Source organism: Archocentrus centrarchus, chromosome 3 (assembly GCF_007364275.1).
Source record: "Archocentrus centrarchus isolate MPI-CPG fArcCen1 chromosome 3, fArcCen1, whole genome shotgun sequence".
Classification (NCBI taxonomy): domain Eukaryota; kingdom Metazoa; phylum Chordata; class Actinopteri; order Cichliformes; family Cichlidae; genus Archocentrus; species Archocentrus centrarchus.
Genome location: NC_044348.1, coordinates 2,841,080 through 2,856,093, shown reverse-complemented (window position 1 = coordinate 2,856,093; position 15,014 = coordinate 2,841,080). Strand labels below are relative to the sequence as shown.

Below are 15,014 nucleotides of genomic sequence, written 5' to 3'. Positions count from 1 at the left end.
TTAAGAGTGATAAAATAGACATTTGGAGGTTGGCGTGGTGGCAGTGAAGCGGCTCAGAATTTTGTAAGCTGGGAGTGTCAGGACCGGCTGTGTGGAAGTTTGTTTTGAGGACCTGAATGTGGGACTCCTAGGCAGACAGAAGTAAACAAAAAGTGAGCTGTTAATGCTGATTAGTCTTCAGTATACAAAGTCCAAAGTCTAGGAAGAAAACAGAGAGCAAAGAAGGGAATCCAAAAGTCACTTGGAATGGTCTTACAGAAAGCACATAGAAACCAAGATTAGAAATACCAATACAGGGAGTACTCTGCTATGAGGACACACAACAACACAGATGACATGACAAAAGACAAAAGAAGACAGAGACAAAATATACACAAGAGCAGAGAGGAAACAGGTGGGGAACAAAACAAATGTGATTAGGGAATAAGAGAGGACAGAACTGAACCTTTAACAGCAAAGACAGGAAGTAACTAAGGGAAGCAGAAACAGACCCGAATACACACACACTAAATAAGTGTGACAAGAAGACAGACTGAACACAATACAAAGAGAAGACAAGGAAACACTGAAAGACAAAGATAACTGGAGATGTGACAGGAAGAACAAAATAAATGCAACCTTAAAGTCACCACTAACTAAAACTAAGAACTAAGGACTGAAGTAACAAGGGCAGAAAATAAACCATAAAGAATCCACACAAAGCAGCAGATAATAAGACTTGAATGACAAGCTAAATATATACAAGAGCCACAGGGAAAGAAAAATAGCAGACACACAAAAAAAAATAAGCTAAACTACATTTCAAAAACAAAGAAGAGAGCTTAAATTAAAATCACTTCTCAAAACCACAAATAATCATCTGGGGTACAACGCAGGGTCCATGACATTGTCCGTGTCCCATCTGGGACTTGGTTTAATTTTCAATTCCTTTTTTAATTTTGCTTTCCATTGCCGTTTGGGTTGATGCACCAAATTAGGCACATTTCAAACTGGTTTTAGCTTAAATGTTCCTCTTCACAGCATCAACCCTAACTGTGGAAAAATTAAACTTATCTCATGTGTTGCCAAGAATCCTTTACAGTTGAAATTATGCCACACGATAAGAATGAGAGACTCATCTCACTATTTAGCATAACTCCAGGCTTCACGGTGCTGTCGTGGACAGTAGGACACATTTTACATATCTGTGAGGACACCTGTAGTTTTGGCAGTATTTAATGTCCCCGGAAAGAAAAAAAAATTATTAAAGAGAATCCTAAAAATACGGTAATTTAGGTTCTGCTGGGGCTACGTGGCCATAGAATTAGGACAAAGACAGTGTTACAAGTACTGAAAACTAGTTTGCAGGGAACATGTTTTGACTACCTCTCTGTATTCATGCCTGCAGCACATTTGGCAACAGGTTCAGCAAAGAGCAATGCCAAATTACCACATGCCATTTTTCTCCACACTCAAACTGCAGCTGCAGTTACAGTTTCCCGCTGTTCAGTGCCGTGTTTGCTTTGAGGGTGTCTCCACATCAGAAAGCACTGCAACTTTATTTTAGACAGTTCAACCCCTACATCTTGCTGCAGAACCAATTGCCTGCCAGGCCTCACAATAGTCGAAGCTGATCTTGAAATTGAGTCAGTCCAATCTGCAACTGTGAGATAAGTTCAGATGTAAATGGCCTGCGCTTTAAAAAAAAAGAAAGAGTAGAACGTGACACTTAAACTGAGAAATTCTTAGTAGAAGTTTTACAGTATTGCAGTGTAGCTCTTCTTAGAATATATCACAGTATAAATGTGACTTCTGCCTTCAATAACAAAGACTGCTCTCAGCAGAGAGAAAAAACATTAAAGGAATATTAAGATAAATAAAAGAAATGAAAGTATTGTGTCCTCTGAAAGCTGAGTAATTATAAGGTATCGATATGCAACAATAACTTTGGCAGATGACTTATTACAGTCTGAGAAATGTGAAATTTCAAATCAATACATAATGCATAATGAGTCCCTAAAGAGGTAATTTGTGGGAAGTCTGCAAATAAAGCATATATAGAGACAACCTCTATGAACACTATTAAAATCACACTACTTTGAAAGAAACACACGCACACACACACACACACACACACACACACACACACACACACACACACACACACACACACACACACACACACACACACACACACACACACACACACACACACACACACACACACAGATCCACGCCAATGAAAAACCCCGGACCTTTAGGTAATCTGAATTCACTCCCATTAGAATACTTAGAGAGAATAAGTTTTCAGGCTTGCACAGCAGCTTTCAGGCTCAATTCCAGTGGAAATTTGATCACTTTAGCCCACAGACCATACAGAGCAAGCGAGCCAGCAAACCCTTTGGCTCAGGGATTACCAGCCCAATCCCCAACAGCTCAGAAATGGTCAGCAAATTGAACGGAAATAAGCAGGGATAGACTACCGTGTGAGGAATGAGGCAACTGACAGAAGCGAAGCAGCCAAGGACGGCGTTGGCTGTGCTGGAACACGTGCAGTCAGTGAAGTGCAGATGGCAGAGATGGATGCTACCCAGAAGAGGGTTTGAGAAGTGGGACGAGGAGGGAGAGGAGGGAGCAGTAGTACACTGACACACTGTAGACTGTTGTTTGAGTGAAATAACTGTAATTGATTACAGGTCTTTCACTGACCTTTTACCAGAGTGCTCACCCACTGTGCCTCCAGCAGACCTCTGACAGTGCTAGTACATGGTAGGCTGAGTCAATCCACTCGCTGCACACAGAGAAGCTCACCTCACAGTCTCAGACTCTAAGCACTATGGACAGAAGCTAGCAAACAGTCCTGCTTTTATTCCCCAAGACTGTCCTCTTCTTCATTATCTCTGTCTCAGCAGTGAAAAAGAGCTTTATGTCATCTTATTTCTCATTTCCTGTCTCTCTGTTTGATTGTTGGCAACGAGACGTTTTCCTCTTACCTTTACTGTACGGGATATGAGCTATAACAACACTGTACTCACCAAGTTAATTGCAAAATTTGGCACTGATTTCACCAGAAGGGTGAGTTGAAAACAGAAGCTGGCCTGAAAACAGTGGTATTTCTAACTGCGTGCCCCTCTTTTCATTTCTAAATAAACTTACCTAGCCTGGGGATTTGTCTGAAACTCACGACTGTCTTCCTGTTTGAGTTTCTTGCACAGCTGGACTTCTCAGATCTCTACAATTAATTTTCGGAGCAAAGTGTTGTGATGGAAGATTTAAGCGGCAATAAAATTATTCTCTGTGATAGACTCGCTGTGAACACGAACAGCGCTCTTTTGTTCAAGAAGTTCACACTGACACATTTGCATAAAATCATACTTGGAAGCTGCCAGGCGTGACTGTAGTCTTATTTTGTAGGACACTGGTTGGCTCACTGGAGCAGTTGTGAGTCAAGGGCACTTCAGCAGCGACAATGATGGAGGAACAAGTGCCTCTTTCTCTTTTTTCAATTTATTCCGCAAGTTAGGGGGCAGAACCACCCCCATTGTGGCTAGATTGGCAGACAAATATCTCTTGACCTGCAGTTCAGGCATTGAGACAAAAGCAGTTCGACTTGATGATATGCTTCTAAGGCAGAATTGAACCCGACCCAAAACCTTGATAATACTCAGTGAGTTACAGTTCTTTGTGGGCACAATGGTTGTTTTTTTAAGCCATCTATATACAGATCATCTTAATCACTGTTCTAGATTTATTGTCAAGGCCCCTCCTCTATAGGATGACAATTAATTCTTCACAACACTGTCTGTTCTGGATAGATGACAGCATCCAGAAATCTGACATCATCCTGTCTGTGAGTGGGGATGTCCACTTTGATTGTTGAACATGTGCTCTTCTGGGGAAAGGACAAACAACAAAGTTTTACAAAGGGCACAGCTCCCAGCAGGCTGCACCGCTGCCTTTTAGCTTGTCCTCGTCTTTATCTACCTGACTTGCTGCCTGTCTGTCTTCCTGTTTGTATTTCCTCCACCAATGAACAAAGCAAAGGCAGAGCAGATGCAGCTGCTCATTCGTTCTCTTGCATTACATCCTTGTTTTAACACAGCTGAGGCAGCGTTCCCATAGAAAAACCTGATTGATTCGCACAAGTACAAACACAGCCAATTACTCTTTAATGCCACTGAGAGAGAGCCAATTTAGCCGGCGGCACTCGCCAGTGCCACGAGAAACAAACGCGTGCCGCTGCTCCCATCATCATCGCAGCCTGAATGAGAACAAATGAGGATTATCTAAACAGTTTCCAATCAATAATTCACTTTCTTTTGCATTATGCCTGTCACTACACATCATCATAGAACAGAAGAGAGTACACCCCTTATATTACCATTACTTCTAAGTTGAACAGTAGGTTATTTGCTCAGTGTAAACATACAGGGCCCACAGTAAGAACTTAATGCAACACAAGTCAGGACACCTTTCAATACTGAGATTAGGTTTCTTCTTCAGTACTTTGTATGGTCACCTTTAAAGAACAATGTTTCTTAATAAAAGACTTGTTATTCCCATTAAAACTCCAGAGCTCATATCCAAATCAGGAGACTTGACCATGTCATGGTTTCACTTTTTCCCTCTTTAGATCACTAGCATGCTAGAATATTCCTCTGAAGCAAAGCTTATGGAGACTGGGGTATATCTTGTCAGCTGGTATTTTGGTAGATCCACAGGAATTCATGGTGCCATGTGTAAATGTCATATCCCCAACACTATGTGTACTCATGCAGCCCCATTTCATCACACTCCCACTACTGCTGTCAGAACTATGTATTCACCTAAGTAGTCTTAGCCAGCTTACAGCAAACATGCTGGAACGCATCTGAGATATATTTAGCACTTAGATCATGATCTCACCTGACTAAAGAATGTGCTCCCAATATGCATTCATGAGGCTTTTTGTCATGTTCTTAAAGGGCACCTGATTTGCCAATTTCCAATTTTTTTTTATTCTTGGTCTCTACTGGAGTAGATATGCATAATTTCACAGATGATCTTATGCTGGGCCTTGTAAACAAAAGGCTTGAAAAGCAGGTGGGTAGGGCTTTGTGGTCACAGTGAGCGCACGGTGTGTTCCTGAGATCACCATATGAAGAGCATCTGTGCCAAAAAGCCAAAAGTAGAAAACCTGCCTGAAACCCGAAGCATTTACAGCAGACTGAAGCCTGAGCTTTTGGCTTACAGGGATTACATGCACATTATATACACACACATACACACACACACACACAAAAAAAAAATAATGTATATATATATATTAAAATAAGAGTCTGAATATATTGAATGAAACATGAATATATACAATGAACTCTGAATATATTAAATGAAAGTCTGAATATATTGAATGAAACATGAATGTATACAATGAACTCTGAATATATTAAATGAAAGTCTGAATATATTGAATGAAAGTCTGATTATATTGAATGAAAGTCTGAATATATTGAATGAAAGTCTGAATATATTGAATGAAAGCTGAGGTCACGGAAGCTCCTGCGCCATCTAGTGTTTAAACGTAAAGCGCATAATGTCGCTACAAGAAGCGGCACTATGAGTCAATCTGCAGTTCATCTTCACTGTTTCATCGTGGAAGACCAAATGCAGCGAACCTCTCAGGTCAGACAGCTCCTGCATGCAAGCTAACATTACGCAGAACATGCACAGGCACCCTCCACAACAACAGGCCCTGTCTAGAATCTGAGATGTGGATGTGGAGGGCATGTTCTGCTTATTGTTAGCTTGATACGCAGGAGCTGTCTGACCTGAGAGATTCACTGAATAAAACTCTTCATCAGTAGTATGATTAGGAACACTGCTGCTAGCATTATGTTGGCCAGTTCATGCATTTGCCAGGGTGTTAATTAGCTACTCATTATTTAGGATTTCTGCCACTAAATTCCCTGCAGATTGACTCATAGTGTCATTTCTTGTAGCGACATTATGTGCTTTACGTAACGAAAACACTAGATGGCGCAAGAGCTTCCGTGACGTCAGTTCTTTTTCTAACTTCGTTTGGTGTTTCACTATGGGAATCGCCTTGGCGTGACCAACTACGGAAGCTCCAATGACACCACGTCTGTCTTCGACAGACCTGTCAAGCCGTGCTCAGGGCCCCGCCCCTCCTACTATCACGGCTGACCAGCTCCTCCCTACTCATTCTCGCTTTCTTCCCGTGAGAAACTACATCGGGCTCCCTCAGCGCGTCCAGGCTGGCTTGGTTAGCTGTTTAACAGTTCTCAGGCGTCCCGTAGAGGAGTACGTCGCCGAACGCAGTTCTCCAGTTTTCAGTCTGGATTGTGCTGAGTAAGTCCTTCGAAAGAAGTGTACTGGTAGTTATACACCCTGGACAGCGACCGCGTCGTGGCGAGCTGTCTTCAGCGGTCACCTGGTTTTAATTAGCAGGGTAGCCGTTGTGTGTGTGTGTAACTTGGGCTAACGTGTCACGGCGAGCTTTTCGGTGTCCGGCTAGCATTAGCTTGTTAGCGGGTCAGTACCGTGTTAGGTCTGGCTAGCATTAATTTGCTAACCGACCCTAAACAGTGTTAGGTTTCAGTTAGCATTAATTTGTTAGCTGGATCAACTGGTAGAGCTCAGCTAACGTGTCACGACGAGCTGACTCTCACGGCGACTAGCTCGGACTTAACCCCATTGCTAGCGCTAACTACAAATCTATATATATATATATATATATATATATATATATATATATATATATATATATATATATATATATATATATATATATATATATATATATATATATATATAGACACACACACACACACACACACACACAAAGTGCAAGTAGGTCTTTAGTGATGGCATAATTTTAGGAGGACAACAACTGAGTCTCTGATTACTGTACTATGGCTCGTTCTATGCCTTCTGATTACTGCTGCAACTGTGATTCCACTCATGTTGGGATAGTCACTGTTCTTCTTGCATCAATTTCAATATTTCTGCAAATCTGATTCTGAAAATGCTGGGTAAAAGCAACAGGCAACAGGAGTGGGGAGAGTCTGGAAAAATAAGTGGTTTTACAATAAAACTACCAAAGAAATGTTTTGCAACTGATTAGTTTATTTGACACCAGGTCAGTAACCTGATTGGGTATAAAAAGAGCAGAAATCGAGTTGGGTAGAGGTTCATTAATCTACAAAAAAAATTGCATCTACAAACAGCTGGAGCAATTTCAGAATAATGTTCCTCAGCGTAAAATTGTGAAGACCTTGAATATCCCATCATCTACAGTACATGATACCAATTTGGAGAAATCTATGTGCGCATTGGAAAAGGTGCTCGAGATCTTCTGGTCCTCAGGCAACAATGCACTGAAAACAGGATTGATTCATCATGGAAACCACTGCATGGGCTCAGGAAGACTTCCAGACTGTCTGTGAACACAGTTTGCGGTGCCATTCACAAAAGCGCGTTAAAGCTCTGTCATGCAATGAAGAAGCCATGTGTGAATGTGATCCAGAAACATGGCTGTCTTCTCTGGGACAAAGTTTATTTAAAACGGACTGAGGCAAAGTGGAAAGCTGTTCTGAGGTCAGACAAATCAAAATTTGAAATTGTTTTGGCAAAATATGGATACTACGTCCTCCAGACTAAAGAGGAGTGGGACCATCTGGCTTGTTATCGGCACTCAGTTCAAAAGCCTGCATCTCTGATGGTATGGAGGTGCATTAGTGCCTATGGAACTGGCAGCTTGCACATCTGAAAAGGCGCCATCAGTGCTGAAAGGCGTATATGGTATATACATATGCTCCCATTTGAATGCACTGTTGTGCTAAACATATTGGCTTTTCCAAGATGAGCTCTATAAATTCTCCATGGGCTCCTCTTGTTAGTGTTTTCTTTTTCTTTTATTCATTTCTGTTATTATTTACACATGTGCATGTGTAATATGATATTTCCAGGGCTGATAGGCAGGAAAAGAAAACAAGCAAGAAGAAAAAAAGGAAAAGGGGGAGAAAATCAGAGAAAAGATAGGAATAAGGGGACAGAGCACAGGTAGAAACATACAGCAGCTGCTGCAACAAACAAAAAAAAACACACACAGCACCTGCAAGAGAAAAAAAAATGAAAAAACAGATACACAAACAATCTTGTGTTGTTTGTGTGTGTCTGTGTGTGTGAGTGACAGTGTGAATGTCTGTGTCTTTCACAAAGGGTGAGAAGTCTGCCAGAAATAAAAACAGAAAGACCCAGGGGACCCGAGCTGTCTGCAGCCGCCCAGGAGCTCTGAAGACCCCATGGCAACCACGTGAGCACCCCAGAAGAGGAAGGAGGGAGGCCCTAGTTGGAGCCCTCACAGCCAAAGGGCAAGAGCCCCAGAGAGCCAGAGGCAACGAGCAGCCCACCCTGCCGGAGAACACGGCCGAGGCCCCAGGAGCCCAAGAACCGCCACACACCTAGTAGAGCCAGCCCCAGAACACAAACCCCAAAGGAGCAGACCAACAATCACGCCAAATTATGTGGCCACGCACCCTGGAACCAACAGGTACCCACATCCCGGGGGGCAGTCAGCAACAACCAGTGGGGAGATGTAGGGAGGGCTAACCCCCACCGTCCATGACCATGTCCCACAAGGGCCAATGCTCAGCGAGCATCACACAAACGCCAACACACACAGACCACATACCCACACACATACAGTACATCAGGCAAGGCGTTGCAAATTCCAGGAAGACAATGCTAAACCACACACTGCATCGATAACAACAGCATAGCTTCGTAGTAGAAGAGTCCAGGTCCTAAAGTGGCCTGCCTGCAGTCCAGACGGTTAACCAGATGAAAACATCTGGTGTATCATGAAACTAAAAATATGACAAAGACGACCCAGGACTGCTGAGCAGCTAGAATCCTGTATCTGACCACAATGGGACAATGTTACTCTCCCAAAAGACCAGCGACTGGTCTCAGTTCCCAGGCATTATGTTTTTATTAACATTTTACCCAACATCAGAGGAAATGCTCTACTTCAAAATAATGCATTTATTGAGAATTGATACAGTACAATTATAAATCCCTTGACGTTTAAATGATACCAATTTAGGATGCACTCATTTCTGTTGTGTACTATATTAGCTCGCCAGTACTACACTGAGAACAATAAATGATCTGTGATACAAGATGGCAAAAACTTTTCAGGTAATACATGTGTATATTTCCATAATTCCCAGGTTCCCGGTGTTATGTGTGGTCATACTCAGCGGGAAAAAAAGTAAACAAACTGTCAGTTCTTCAGTGGATTAGCTGTAGCATGGGGCAGGTGCTGCACTCTGGGTGGAGACGCATCGTGTTTTCTTGAGCTTATCTGAAAACCCAGGACAGCTGCACACACCACACACACAAACAGACTTGTACTCACACGCACATAAACACCTTCATTCCTACTGTGCAGCTCTGCAGGCAGCCGCTACCCTTGACTGGCTCATTTTCACCTCTGAGGGTATGGTTCCTGCAGGTTTGCACTCCCAGTGATCTTTCTGTAGTGCTGTTTGTAGCTGCAACCTCCCACTACCATACAGCTCTTCCTCCATCTGACTGTCTGTTAGCTGGTTTACTGGTCAGCCCCGTCCAGGCTAAATGCCCATCTCATCCCAGTTTTTCTGCAACCAAACGATAACAGCGCCTCAGCAACACAGAGAGACAAGATGGGTAAAGTCCAGCACAAATAACTTCCTAAATCCTAATTCATCCGCCCCTCGGTGTGGGATATGGATGCAACTCGATGATATGTGAACATCTCTGCAAGGAGGAGTCAAGACACGAGGCCACGCTGTGTGTGCTTCTGTTTACATACGCGATTCTTTTCAACTCTTCACGATTGAAGGGTTTCGCAGGTTTCCACAAAAAAGTCTATTCTGCAATGAATGATAGCATCTCAAAAAGTTGTAGCTGAGAGAGAAAGAGATCTAAAAAAGAAAAAAAAGAGTCACAAAGACATGGAGCACATTATGTGCATTAGCTGTCCGAGATATTTTTCATCTACCGAACATCCGGAAGATGTCATGAATGTTTGGTGCACACAAAACAGGTATGAAGCGAAAACAAGACCATCAAAGAATGAATTCTCTATGGACAATATTCACAAGAGTTTGCTTAGGGGCTGACAAGAGCAGGGCTCATACAAAAGCACAAACATTAGTTCTTGGAAGCTGACAGATTTGTACTGGTATTCTTCATAACTTCACAGAGTATTTATCAAGTGATGAGTGCAAAAAACATTTTTCAACCCAGGCTTTCTAATCTAGATGGCTTCTTCTTTCAGGGATGGTGAAATATAGGCAAATGAAGCTATTTTCTTTTGCATTTTGTTAAACTGGCAAAGGAAGATTTATTTTTAGGATCATCAAATCAAAGAAGTAGCAGTGATATTTTAAATTATTCATCACCTAAGATGACACATCGGTATTATCACAGCAACACCATTACCATAAGAATGACAGATTTTCTTTTCATAGGTGCATTGACCCCTTTTTCTTTGCTCTTTGACCCTTTCCTTATAAAAAGATTGCCTCTTTTCATAGAAAAGTTCTTCATCATGCATGAAATGGGTTATACAAACACTTAGACTGATTTATTACCTTTTGAACCAGCCAGAATCTGTCACGAAATACGGCAACACGTCAGCCAAGACGGTTGCAGCAACCCCAGTGGCAGTAACTGTGATGCTATTAGCACCAAAGTCACACCATATTATCAGTAAGAGGTAAAAGCTAAGAGGTGCGAGATAAAGCAAAGAAAAGATGAAGAGAGAAATCTGCTGCAGTGTCAGTGGAGATTGACTGGAGATCGGGGACATCATAAAATAGCTCCCAGGAGTCTGTTAGCTTAGGGGACACATCAGAGAGTGAGTCCATGAGCCCAGGGAGTTTGGCTGTTCCACAACTAAATGAAAGTGAGCTGAACAAACAGAAATAGCCCTGTTAGGTTTGATGTGTCGGCCCCACACTAATCTTATTACCCACAGCAGGGAAAATAAAAGGAAAGAAACTGTGCACTAAATGAAATGCTTAAGAGAAGAAGAAAAAAAAAAAAACAGCCAGTGACTGACAGCCCTGTGAATTAGAGAGGAAGTCATAATATACATTTGATCAAGTGCATTGTAATTACCCTGAACTGAAATTAGCAACTGATCTCTGGCCAAAACACACGGCTGATGAAGTGCCGCAACAAATCCACCTTTCTGGGCGAAACAAGGGCGAGCCGGTGTTTGAGTTGCACATAAGAGCTACAGAAGAGTTACGGGGCACAGCAGGAGCTAATGCTGCCATTAATGTGGGCAGAGTGACCCACGAGGGCTCTTAACAGCAGGAGAATTCTCCACAACAACCTCCTGAGACCATTTCTATGGAAATAAGCTTCAACTCTGCATATGTGAAAATACTTGAATCGAATCAAGCGTCTTACTAACTGCTCTGACTTTTCCCTAATGTGCTCACCCATAAACATTTCCAAGGACGCAGGGTGGTGATGGTGCCTTTAATTTGAAACATGAAAGAGGAAAGAAGTGCACAGAAAGGGCACTTGAGAGGCTGTAAAAAAGCGTCCTGCAGAGTTGATATCATTTGGGTATATTGAGGGGGGAAAAAAAGGACTTTGTAGAGAACATATAAAATGAAAGAAACACATCCACTACCTAGGATGCACTTTGGTTCAATATTGGACGCATGCTGGGATTTCTCCTACCGCAGATACAGAGCAGGCTCTGGGGTAACAACAAGCCATTTGGGAGGAGGGTCCCTGCAGCACCGAGCTAGGACATGGGAATCAAGTTGTTTGCCCTTCGATGATGCAACCATATTCCACATCAGCATGTCTACTTTATTTAGAGCTTCACTGTGACTGGATTCAAGCCAATGTGTGTCAACAACACAATGCAATTTTTTTTTTTTTTTTAAGGCTGCGATTAACAAGCTGTCATCAAAACAGCAGCGGCAGCATTACTGTTCGCATCCTCTGGAGCTGTGCGAGGATACAGTAGATCTACTGGGACTATAAGAATATCACTGACAGCATAAACAAGAGCTGATGAGGATAATAAGCCTATGATAAGCTCATTAGCACAAACGTTAAAATGTGCGATGTGTTGAATGGAGCAGCATCAAGTGGTGTGACACACTAAGCAGCTAACAAAACACACAGAACACAAAACACAAGACATAGTTAGTATTGTCTATAAATGCAATTAGCGATTCAGCACCAGCGTGCATATCGAATTTATCTGAATATACCAATAGCATATTTGGACCAAGCCACAGATATTTCTGTTTCATCAAGAACTAATAGACATAGATGCAGGTCAGTTCAGATTTAAGCTACACTAATTAAATCTAGCCACATATAACAATCATAAAACCAGTGAAAAAGAGTAACAGTGTTTTCAGTTTCCCAGACAATCATTTTTTTAAACTATTTTTATTCATTTGTTTTAATGTCAGGTTTTGCTGCTGTGTTATCGCCTCAGTTTCCAACATAGTGTTCCCTCTGAATAATGCATGATGAATTTCAGTCTTTTAGTTCCATAAATAAATATCTCCTACATATACAGCATTCATATTTTTTAACTCTAGCGTAGCTTTGCATGATTCACAGTTTAAAATCATTCTTATTTACACTGCACCCTGGTCTTCAGTTCATCCACTGCATGATGCAAGCTGTTTTACCTGCCTTCCACCAGTTAAACAGATGGTTGCAGCAGCAGGTGGGTGGCGCTTCTGTGCTCTAAGGACATCCACTCTCACTGACATCACACGGAGCCAAGAGCAGAAAAAAACAGCGACTGCTTCACAGGAATTGTTTGTACATGCAGTCTGCAATGACGCTTTCAGCATTTAAGGTTCGAAAAATAAAAACTGAAGAAGAGCAGAGCATCTCGTGTGATGTTCTCGTACTGGTCAGAGCTCGATGATGGCGGTAATCAAGGAAAAGCGTTGAAAAGCAGAGACCCAGAGCAATGTCTCCAACGAGACTTGCATCTTTAATGCAGAAAGATATCAGCCCCTATTCAGTAATACATTTTTTAATAGAATAGGTAACCACACAGGGCACAGACCATCACTGGGGTGCGCCCATGTTTGCATTTCTACATGTGTACATTTTCTGCTAAGCAGGCACATTCCTGTTTTCTCTGAGAGAGGCAGATAGCTTTGAATATTAACACATTCACCATGTTTGCGTCCTGCGTTTAGAAATCAGGTCTATGTCACACATGCTTCAGCAGACAGACAACAATATGCTCCAACTTCTTTGACTTCTATGGCTGAAAGAGGCGTTTTTATTCAAAGAGATCCCCCTTTCCTCTCAGAACATTAAAAGACGCTGGCATTACACAGCTGGAATCATCCATCCATCCATCCATCCATCCATCCATCCATCCATCCATCCAGCTGACACAGAGCGATAAACAACCATTCGCCAGCTAGAATCAACTTATTCTTTTTAGCGAACTGTCCTTTGTCAGTTCAGAGCTAACTTTTTTTTTCTTTCCCAGTGAAACCAGCAGCTAACTTGCTGACCTGAAAAAGCAACTTTAATCTTGATGTTTGCGTCACCCAAAAAGAGGAAGAGAAATGTGTTGTCATCACAATTTGAGATTCAAACAATAACCATTCACTGAATGCTTAGCTAAGACAAGCAGACAAGTACAGTAGACGAGCCATCTGTCTCCAAAACCCAAAAAGCACAAAAACTGACTTGTTTTGAAAATTCATATTTGGTATATTTTTTGTGCTCTTGTTAAAATGAGCCTGCAAGTGTAAAAGAAAAGTAATTCTACTTTATAAAGTTTGCAAATGAAAGGAATGAAAACAAACCAACATTAAGTTCATTAACAAACTAAGCTTCAGATTAATCAGGCATTACTCTGAGGCTACAAAATGTTTACAGACGTGTTACAAATTTAATTTCTGTTTAAATGGAAAGAAAAGGTTAAAAGAACATTTTACAACAGATCAGGTGTTTCAGTCCAAGCCGAGCCAAAGTTCTCAGCCAAATATCACATCTTCAGTTAAAAAAAAAAGGGGCCACAAAGGTGGCTGAATGGAAGCCAGAAGCCTCAAACAAGGAGCTTTTTAAATCCTCTCGTCCTTGCTCAAACAGCCCTCTGTTTGCAAGTAAATAATCTCATCTTCACTTATTCAGTGGCACATTAAATCATTTATGAGGATGTAACAGTCACATTTAATGACAGCTTAGAGCCACAGCTCGACACAATCTCATGTTTATAAAATACAAGTGGAGAAATTAATTTGCCCTATAAAACAACTATTAGGATGTCAAGACACCCCATCACACTCTTATGCCTTGTTTATAACCTACAAATAAGGATTCAATTACCCCAGTCTGCTTGAAAGACATGCAAATGTAAGCCAATTTAAGTTGGGAGGTGAGAGTGAAGCCAAATCAAATATCACCATGATGTACGGCTGGATCCCCCTTAATCCAGTAACAATAGAAATTTGTGATGCCTTCAGTGTGCAACCCCCAAACATGGATAATGCTGAGAGCCACGGCTCCACGATTTACATAGTTGATCTAACAATCAGCGTTTCCCAGCCCTTACTCATATGGTGTGGGACTGTTGTGGATTGAGTGGTGCTCTGGGTAAACCTCTTTACCATGCAGATCAAACAAAAGCAGACAGACTGGAGGGCTTGTGGCTACACAGCTCTCAGCACGTTTAGTGGATTCAGTCTGTTGTGGCTGCGACCCAATGACAACTTCACCGAGCACTGAGCAAATCCTTCAATCCACAGATTGACGCTCCCAAGCCTCTTAATCAAATAACGCCATTAGCCCCATCACAAGTAATCTGGGCCTCCAGCACCCATAGACTGAGGCTTTTACTCAGCCAAAAATCTGCATAGTTGAAGCACCCTGATGACGGACTTTCTCAGACAGGCTGAAAATGAGCAAAATGATGATTTCAGACTGCCGTGATTCCCAGGGAAAATGCAGCATGCAATATAAGGTGG

The 15,014-nt window shown here is 41.9% G+C and overlaps 1 protein-coding gene across 1 annotated transcript in view; it reads right to left on the bottom strand.

Moving 5' to 3' along the window:
* Window positions 1-15,014, bottom strand: part of LOC115778064 (protein kinase C-binding protein NELL1) — a 281,912-nt gene that overhangs the window by 147,976 nt on the left and 118,922 nt on the right. The gene's annotated exons all lie outside the window — the stretch shown is intronic.